This window comes from Ahaetulla prasina, chromosome 8 (assembly GCF_028640845.1).
Source record: "Ahaetulla prasina isolate Xishuangbanna chromosome 8, ASM2864084v1, whole genome shotgun sequence".
Lineage (NCBI taxonomy): Eukaryota > Metazoa > Chordata > Lepidosauria > Squamata > Colubridae > Ahaetulla > Ahaetulla prasina.
Window position 1 is genome coordinate 56831956 of NC_080546.1, and position 7581 is coordinate 56839536.

Genomic DNA, 7581 nt, shown 5'->3' on the forward strand with positions numbered 1-7581 from the left:
ACACAAGGAATTTGTCTTGGTGCATATGCTCTCAGTGTACATAAAAGAAAAGATACGTTCATCAAGGTACAGCATTTACAACACAAATGAAATAAGAATACATACTATCCAGAATTTCAGTATCCTAAGCTGATTCCTCATGTGTGTGTGAGTGTGTGTGTGTGTATGTATGTGTACACACACGTAGTCTAACAGTATATGATACACACCAACAATGCTACTTTTAAATTGCCGTAGAGCAGGGCTGTCAAACTCCCGGCCCATGGGCGAGATGTGTCACATGCTGGCCACTTCACATCGGTTTAGCAAAGGGTAGGGGGAACTCCCGATACATCACGTGAAGCCGCCATGACATGAGTTTAACACCCCTGCCCTAGAGTTTTTCTCAAGGTTTTCAGTATAGCAAGTGGGAGAAAGGTTGTGTTCTGATTTATACTGGGCTAAAACAGTGATAGTGATGGCTAATGGCCAAAAGAGTCAGAATTAACTTGACAGGCATTTTAAATGAGAAGGATTACTTTAGTTGTTGGGACTATATGAATTAGTCACGGTGCTTTCTTTTTATGAACTAATCCATGAAAACAAAATTGATAAAGTGAAGTTTGAATATTTTCTTCAGTTAACGATTTATCATGAAAAGAGCTTGGCTAAACATTTATGATGACATACTTATATCTCAGTTCAGGTTACCTTTCCAGCTTATTTTACCTAAGGCATAAAAGCTGGCTGGGTGACTTTGGGTCAGTCCTTCTTTATCAGCCTAACCCACCTCACTGTGTTTTTGTTGAGCAGAAAATAGGAGGCAGAATTAGGTAGGTTTGCCACCTTGAATTAAGTTGGGTAGCATACATATATACACAGGCAGACAGACACATGTGCACATAGAGGCATAGTGCTTGACATAAGATCACAATATGGGGCCAGAAAATTCATTGTTAAATGGTGTGGTCATTGAGCGAGATATCATGTGAACTTGCAACCTTCCCTGTCATTTTCCCCATTCACTTTGCTTATCAGAAGACAGCTAGGTAGTCATAAGTGGTGATCATGTGATCACAAGATGCTGCAACTAGCAAAAATGCATGATGGTTACCAAGCATCAAAATCATAATAATGTGATCATTGGGATGCTTCAATGGTCATAAGTGGAGGACCGGTCATAAGTCATTTTTTTCAGCATTATTATAACTTTGAATAGTTACTAAATGACTTGTTAAGCATGGACTATACACACAGAGATACAGAATAAAAATTCAATCATCATCATCATTATCATCATCATCACTGTTCTATACAATCACAATATTCAATGAGTGGCATGGTGGCCTAGAGGTGAAGATGTTTGCCTTCCACTTGTAAGGTTGAGAGTTCAAATCTAGGCAGCAATAGATGTTTCTCTAGCAGTGTACAATGAGAAAATATCTACTGTGAACTTCATATAGGTGTCATGAAGAGCATCTGGCCAGTAAATGCTCAGCTCCATTCAGTCATCCCAACTCCACCCTGATAAAAAGGATTATAGGATTGTAAACAGAAAAGAAATATTATTAAATTTAGCTGTGTTTTCTAAAGTAATCTGGCCTCATTGGATTAATTTAACAAGGGGTTGGTTTTTTGGCTACTTTTGTACTTTATAAAGTGAAAAGGAAACAATACACAAACCTTTTCTAAATGCACAGTGACTTTCTGTTCTATAATGAAGACCATTGTTTGTTTATCTTGAGATTTGCTTAGGTGTGTGCTTGCATGTAGAGGATTCTGCTCCATCACTATTTGTGACTAGGAAATTCCTGAAACTTCAAAGCTATGAGACTGTAAACCTAATAATAGAAAATGAGAAGCACTACAATAGTTAGGAAAAGAATTCATGTAACGTGTTAATTACTTTTTTGGCTTGTATATAGGGAATTTATATTATAAATCAATCAATCAATAAATTTAAATAAATGTTAAAAATGCTATTCAATTCATTAATTTCTATACAATAGTACTCATATGCAATTTTAAGGGATATATAAGGGAAACTCTTCAGAGTTTCAGTTTTAGCTGTGTGGTGTAAGCTTAGGATACATATTTATGTGTAGTTGTCTTGTTTCAAATATAAAATATACAGGTAATCCTTGATTTACACCTGTTCCTTTAGTAAGTGTCCAAAGTTACAATGGCACTATAAACATTTACTTATGACCATTTTTCGCACTAACCACCATTGCAGCATCTCCATGGTCATGCAATCAAACTTCAGATACCTGGCAATTAGCCGGTATTTAAGACAGTTACAGTGTCCTGCAATCTTCTGACAAGCAAGGTCAATGGGGAAACCAGATTCACTTAACAACCGTGTTATTAACAACTTTAGTGATTCACTTAACTGTGGCAAGAAAAGTCATAAAATGTGGCAAAACTGATTTAGCAACCATCTTGCTTAGCAACAGAAATTTTGGGTTCAATTATGGCTGTAAATTGAGGACTACATATTCTGTTTTGAATTGAATTCAAGTAAATCTGGCTTCAACATTCAGCACGGTAAGAAACGGGATATCTTTTCTTTGTCATTCTGTCTCAACTTCATCTACCTCAAAGAATTGTTGCAAGAATGACATGGGAATGAATGAAATTTGCCATAGGTCCTAAAAGGAAGCCACAATAATAATAATTTTAAAAAACATAAAACATGCCACTTCTGCCTTTCTTAGAATATTTAAATTTATAAATAATAAATAATTAAATTTATGACTTTATTTTGAGCAAGTATAAGGTAAAGGTAAAGGTTCCTCTTGCACATACATGCTAGTCGTTCCCGACTCTAGGGGACGGTGCTCATCTCCGTTTCAAAGCTGAAGAGCCAGCACTGTCCAAAGACGTCTCCATGGTCATGTGGCCGGCATGACTCAACACCAAAGACGCACGGAACGCTGTTACCTTCCCACCAAAGGTGGTCCCTATTTTTCTACTTGCATTTTTTACGTGCTTTCGAACTGCTAGGTTGGCAGAAGCTGGGACAAGTAATGGGAGCTCACCCCATTACGCAGCACTAAGGATTCGAACCACTGAACTGCCGATTTTTCGATCAACAAGCTCAGCGTCTTACCCACTAACCCACCACGTCCCTTTTGAGCAAGTATAGATTTGCATTTATCCCAATATAAAATATATGCTTTTTTTCTTAGTTAACAATGTTAAAATAACACATCCTTTTGTTGTATGCATTCAGTATGGATTTTAAAAAAGACAAATAAGCAACTCTATCTTATATCCGTTTGCATTTTATTTTTATTTAGTTTAATTATTTACTTATTTTTTAGTTACAGCTAAATATGTTTAGCTGCCTATGTCATATATGTCCCTGTGAGTGGCTCACATAATCCTAATAAGTTATTTTGGTAGCAGATTTACAAATTAATAAGGAATCATTGATGTGTAAATACTGATTATAAATGTATCGCTCTAAAATGTTTAAGTTTGTGTCTAGTTTTCTCTGATTATTCATTTCATGCACTTTTAAACTATAAGATAGTGGGGTTTTTTTTCCAAGATTGCAGTGCAGTATGGCTCCAAACTCTTTTTAAAAATACTCAAACATAGAACACTTACACTGGTCTTTTCACCCTTTTGTAGAGAAAATTTGCAGTTTCAAAAATGCTGGCAGGTGAAAAATAATATGAAACACTCCCAGTTTTGGCTAATGAATTATTTCTAGTTTACTAGAAATGCCCAATATTCTAAACTGCAATGATAAATTTTGGAGGCAGCAACAAATTCAAGAACCAGAAAGCAAAGGAAACTATGAAATAAAATCTTTATTGCTCTTGCATGTGCCTTCAATATACTGGAAGAGTTGCCAAAGTATATACCAAAGCTAACACATGAGAATAATCAATGCTTTAAATTATTGTGACTAAATTCCATTTACTGAGAGATCTCCTAACTGAGATTGTAAGGACTTTCCAAATATTTTATCCATGAATTCCAAATTAATTTTATTCCATTTTATTCCATTGTACTGAACTCTGATAAAAACATCACTATTCTAATTTCCCAGCCCCCCCTCTCCTATGATAGTTGTAGCCTTTATAGAAACAAAACAGCAATGCTGTTAATGCTTTTCTGGGAATGAATAATCAAAAATGTTATTTACACAGGACAGCACAGAGCTGACATTCCTAGCTTTGAGACTGAAATGAACAGCTCCATTAAAGGAACCTCCACTATTTTTGATGGAATCTCTGTGAGAAAGGACTGTGTCTAAAGCACTGAAACGCATATAGTTATGCTGCAACTATAGCTTATCCATACAACCAGGGTGATTTCCTCTTTCCCTCAAGACAGAATGAACTTGTCTTGTTTTTATAAAATTCTCCACCCACAGCCTTTTACTTTGTCTAAGGAATGAAACCAATAGTATTGCTCTCCATGCTATTAGACTTGCTCATCAGGATGGCTAAATTTTAGAGCATTGAGTAGTCCAGGACTGGATGGCAGTGGTCCTCTTCAACAGCAACAATATTGCAGATTCAATGCTTCTCCTCTTTCTATGTAACTTCGAAACTAGCTGCTGTGCTGCCTGCACATCCCTAACTCATCCCTTCAATATTCCATCTAGTGCCCCTCACCATCTTGCCCAGGCGCCTCTTTCTTTTGCCGCAGTGGCTGATCAAGAAAATGTCCAGCAGTTTTGCAAAATAAAAGACCCAGTAACCCATAGACATGCAAGGGTAGTGGTCCTAAAAGAGTCCCTGCAAAGACAAGGTAGATTCTGTACAGGAACAATCCAACTTTTGCAATTTTCTGGTCCCTTGGGTTGGCTGAGATCCAATAGACATCTCTGTCTGTGTGTGGAATGGCTGCTTGAAAAAGAGGCATGATGGTATACCAGCAGTTATCCCACTTGCCTTCATTCCTGGATGTTGGTATTTGGATAGAGCTCAGTCCCACTTGGATGCAGCATCTTATGGTCGGTAGTCATGTGGTGATGGCACCAGCATAAGACTTGGCAAAGAGCTTACCAAAGAGATTGTCAACTTGTTGGAACATCCACATTTGATGTTCACAAATTTATATTTTTGAATTATGCCCCCTCTCCAAGAAAAGATGATGAACCAGATTCAGTTTTTCAGGAAGCCAAATTATGAATAGCCACAATCCAGTGGCTGTAAGAGAGGTCCTGCAGAAGGGCATTTGGAGCAGAGCAGGTTTCTGTCCTCCAAAGAGCCTAGAATGTCCACATGCTAGATTTTCTTCTGCTTTCAAAGCAAAATACTAATTTCAGTCTTGATTTGTTTGAAGTTCTCCTCAACAATAAGGTGACTATTATATGTTCTCAAGAATCAAATAAGAAGGGTTTTCATGCTGAAATAAGGTTGTGTGGATAAACTCTGGGATTTTTTTAGAATGCAATAAATAAATAAACACCTTTATGTCTCATATCATTTTAGTTGGTTCTGTATTGTAACATATGATCTTAATGATGCCAATGTCATTTCTATGATCAAATGTAATCTGGGTTTCTGTGGGCGGGGGCTGCTTTCCAGAACGCAAAGAGGTACTGTAGTTTGGAAAGTTTGGTTAGCAGGAAGACAGTTAAAATGGCTCCTTCCTAGCAGTTCTTAAAGTATATTTATCGTAAAGCAGATAGTTGCATGTGTCAAGATTCTGTCTCTAGGTGAAGAACAATAAAGGAAATTACTCAGAAGTAACTCCACATGTCACACGTGGAGCCTGACAATTCTATAGTTAGTTTCTGATCCAGTGTCTGTAGTTTTCTCCAGTTACCAACATGAACTATATCAGTCATTGGTAAAATCTGGGGTCCAAACTGGCTTGTTGTATTTTATTATTGTTCAGACTGTTTCAAATATGCTATTGAATCAAACTAACCAGTCCAAATATCATAGATGTGGTAACCTGCTTTTGTCCAACATGATCCCAGTTTTAAATCTATTTTATTTTACTTTTTCATTATTGTTTCAGACATTCTTAGTGCTATGAAACTCTTTAAACACAGTATTGTTTCAAGATAATGTGAAAATATAATGAATATTTTCAAACAAATCAATGCTTTGTAACAGAGATGGGTGTCAGCAGGTTCTAACCGGTTCTGGAGAACTGGTAGCAGAAATTTTGAGTAGTTCAGAGAACCAGTAGTAAAAATTCTGGCTGGCCCCGCCCCCATCTATTCTCTGCCTCTCAAGTCCCAGCTGATAGGGAAGAAATGGGGATTTTGCAGTAACCTTCCCCTGGATTGGGGAAGGAATGGAGATTTTACAGTATCCTTCCCCTGCCATGCCCACCAAGCTATGCCAACCAAGCCATGCTACTAAGCCATGCCACGCCTATCAAGCCACACCCACAGAAATGGTAGCAAAAAAATTTGAAACCCACCACTGCTTTATAATAGGAGAAAAAGTTTTCTGAAAGGTACTTTTTCAAAAGGCAACTGGACTTTATTTTTTCCTTGAAGATGATTCATTTCTTATCCAGAACTAAAGAAGTTTCTTGGAAGTGAAGCAAAATGTCTTCAAGGAAAATCAAAGTCCAGTTGTCTTTTGAAAAAGTACCTTTGAGACAACTATGATCTGGATGACTGAGAATCTCCATAGATAAAGAGAGAAAGTTGTTAATGAACATGTTAATGTACAGGAGACATGTCAAACACAAAGCCCGCAGGCCAAATCAGCCCTGCGATGTGGTTAGATCTAGCCCTGGAGCCACCCGGAAAACAGCAAAGGACCAGCCCACAGTGCCTCAGTCCAGCCCAGGCCAACCGGAGACTTATCTACAATCTGGTGGCAGCCATCTGAGCCAGAATGCAATCAGCTTTAGATCTGCAGGACCGCTCTGAACCCAGCAAGGGGCTGCCACCACCCTGCCCCCTGGGCACACACACAGGAGGTGACGAACAGAAGGAGATGGGAATGAGAAGCAGGGGAGGAAGGAAAGAAGAAGGGAGGGAGATTATGAGAGGGAGAGCGGGTCTGAGGGAAATCCTGCCTTAGCACTTGTCCACTAGTAGCTCTCCTCTCCTGGTGGTCTCCCATCCAAAGCTGAGGATGCTTTGGTTACAAAGCCAGGTCGCCTCACAAAGAGAGGGAGTGGACTTCTGGTCTGTTCCCCCACCACCACAATCAATTAGAAACGCAAACTGACTAGATGTGCCAACAATTTATTCTTGCTGCAGATAACAATTCTGGCAACGAACCTGCGAGTGCTTGCCAAGTCCTCGTATCTATCAGAGTGACTGCAGTCCAAGCTGAACAATCCCAAATTTCAGAAGGAAACGAAACAGAATCCAGGAGCTAAAATACAGCCAATTGTTCAACAGTCAATTGTTTGTTTGTCACAAGAACTATAGGGCAGCCCCTCCTGCTTTTATATCCTGTGAGGTGTGGCTCCGTGACTCAGCACTCTCTAGGCCTGCCCCACCCTTTCTTTTGATGTTGCCGTCTCTCCTGTCTGCGATACCTGGGGTATCGGTACCGGGTCTTGAGGCATGGTCTAAGAGGAGGAGATGCAGGAGACAGAGGCCTCGTCATCTCCTCCACCTGGCCTGCCTCTGGGACTTGGAGCGGAGCCAGAGAGGGA

The 7581-nt window shown here is 39.0% G+C and overlaps 1 long non-coding RNA gene across 1 annotated transcript; it reads right to left on the bottom strand.

Moving 5' to 3' along the window:
- Positions 1 to 1333: 1333 nt before the first annotated feature.
- LOC131202808 (uncharacterized) lies at positions 1334 to 7312 on the bottom strand. The gene is made up of 3 exons (XR_009156222.1): positions 7199 to 7312; positions 1663 to 1820; positions 1334 to 1503 (listed from the first exon to the last, which is right to left on the bottom strand). It is a non-coding gene; the product is annotated as an uncharacterized LOC131202808 (long non-coding RNA).
- Between the last annotated feature and the right edge of the window lie 269 nt (positions 7313 to 7581).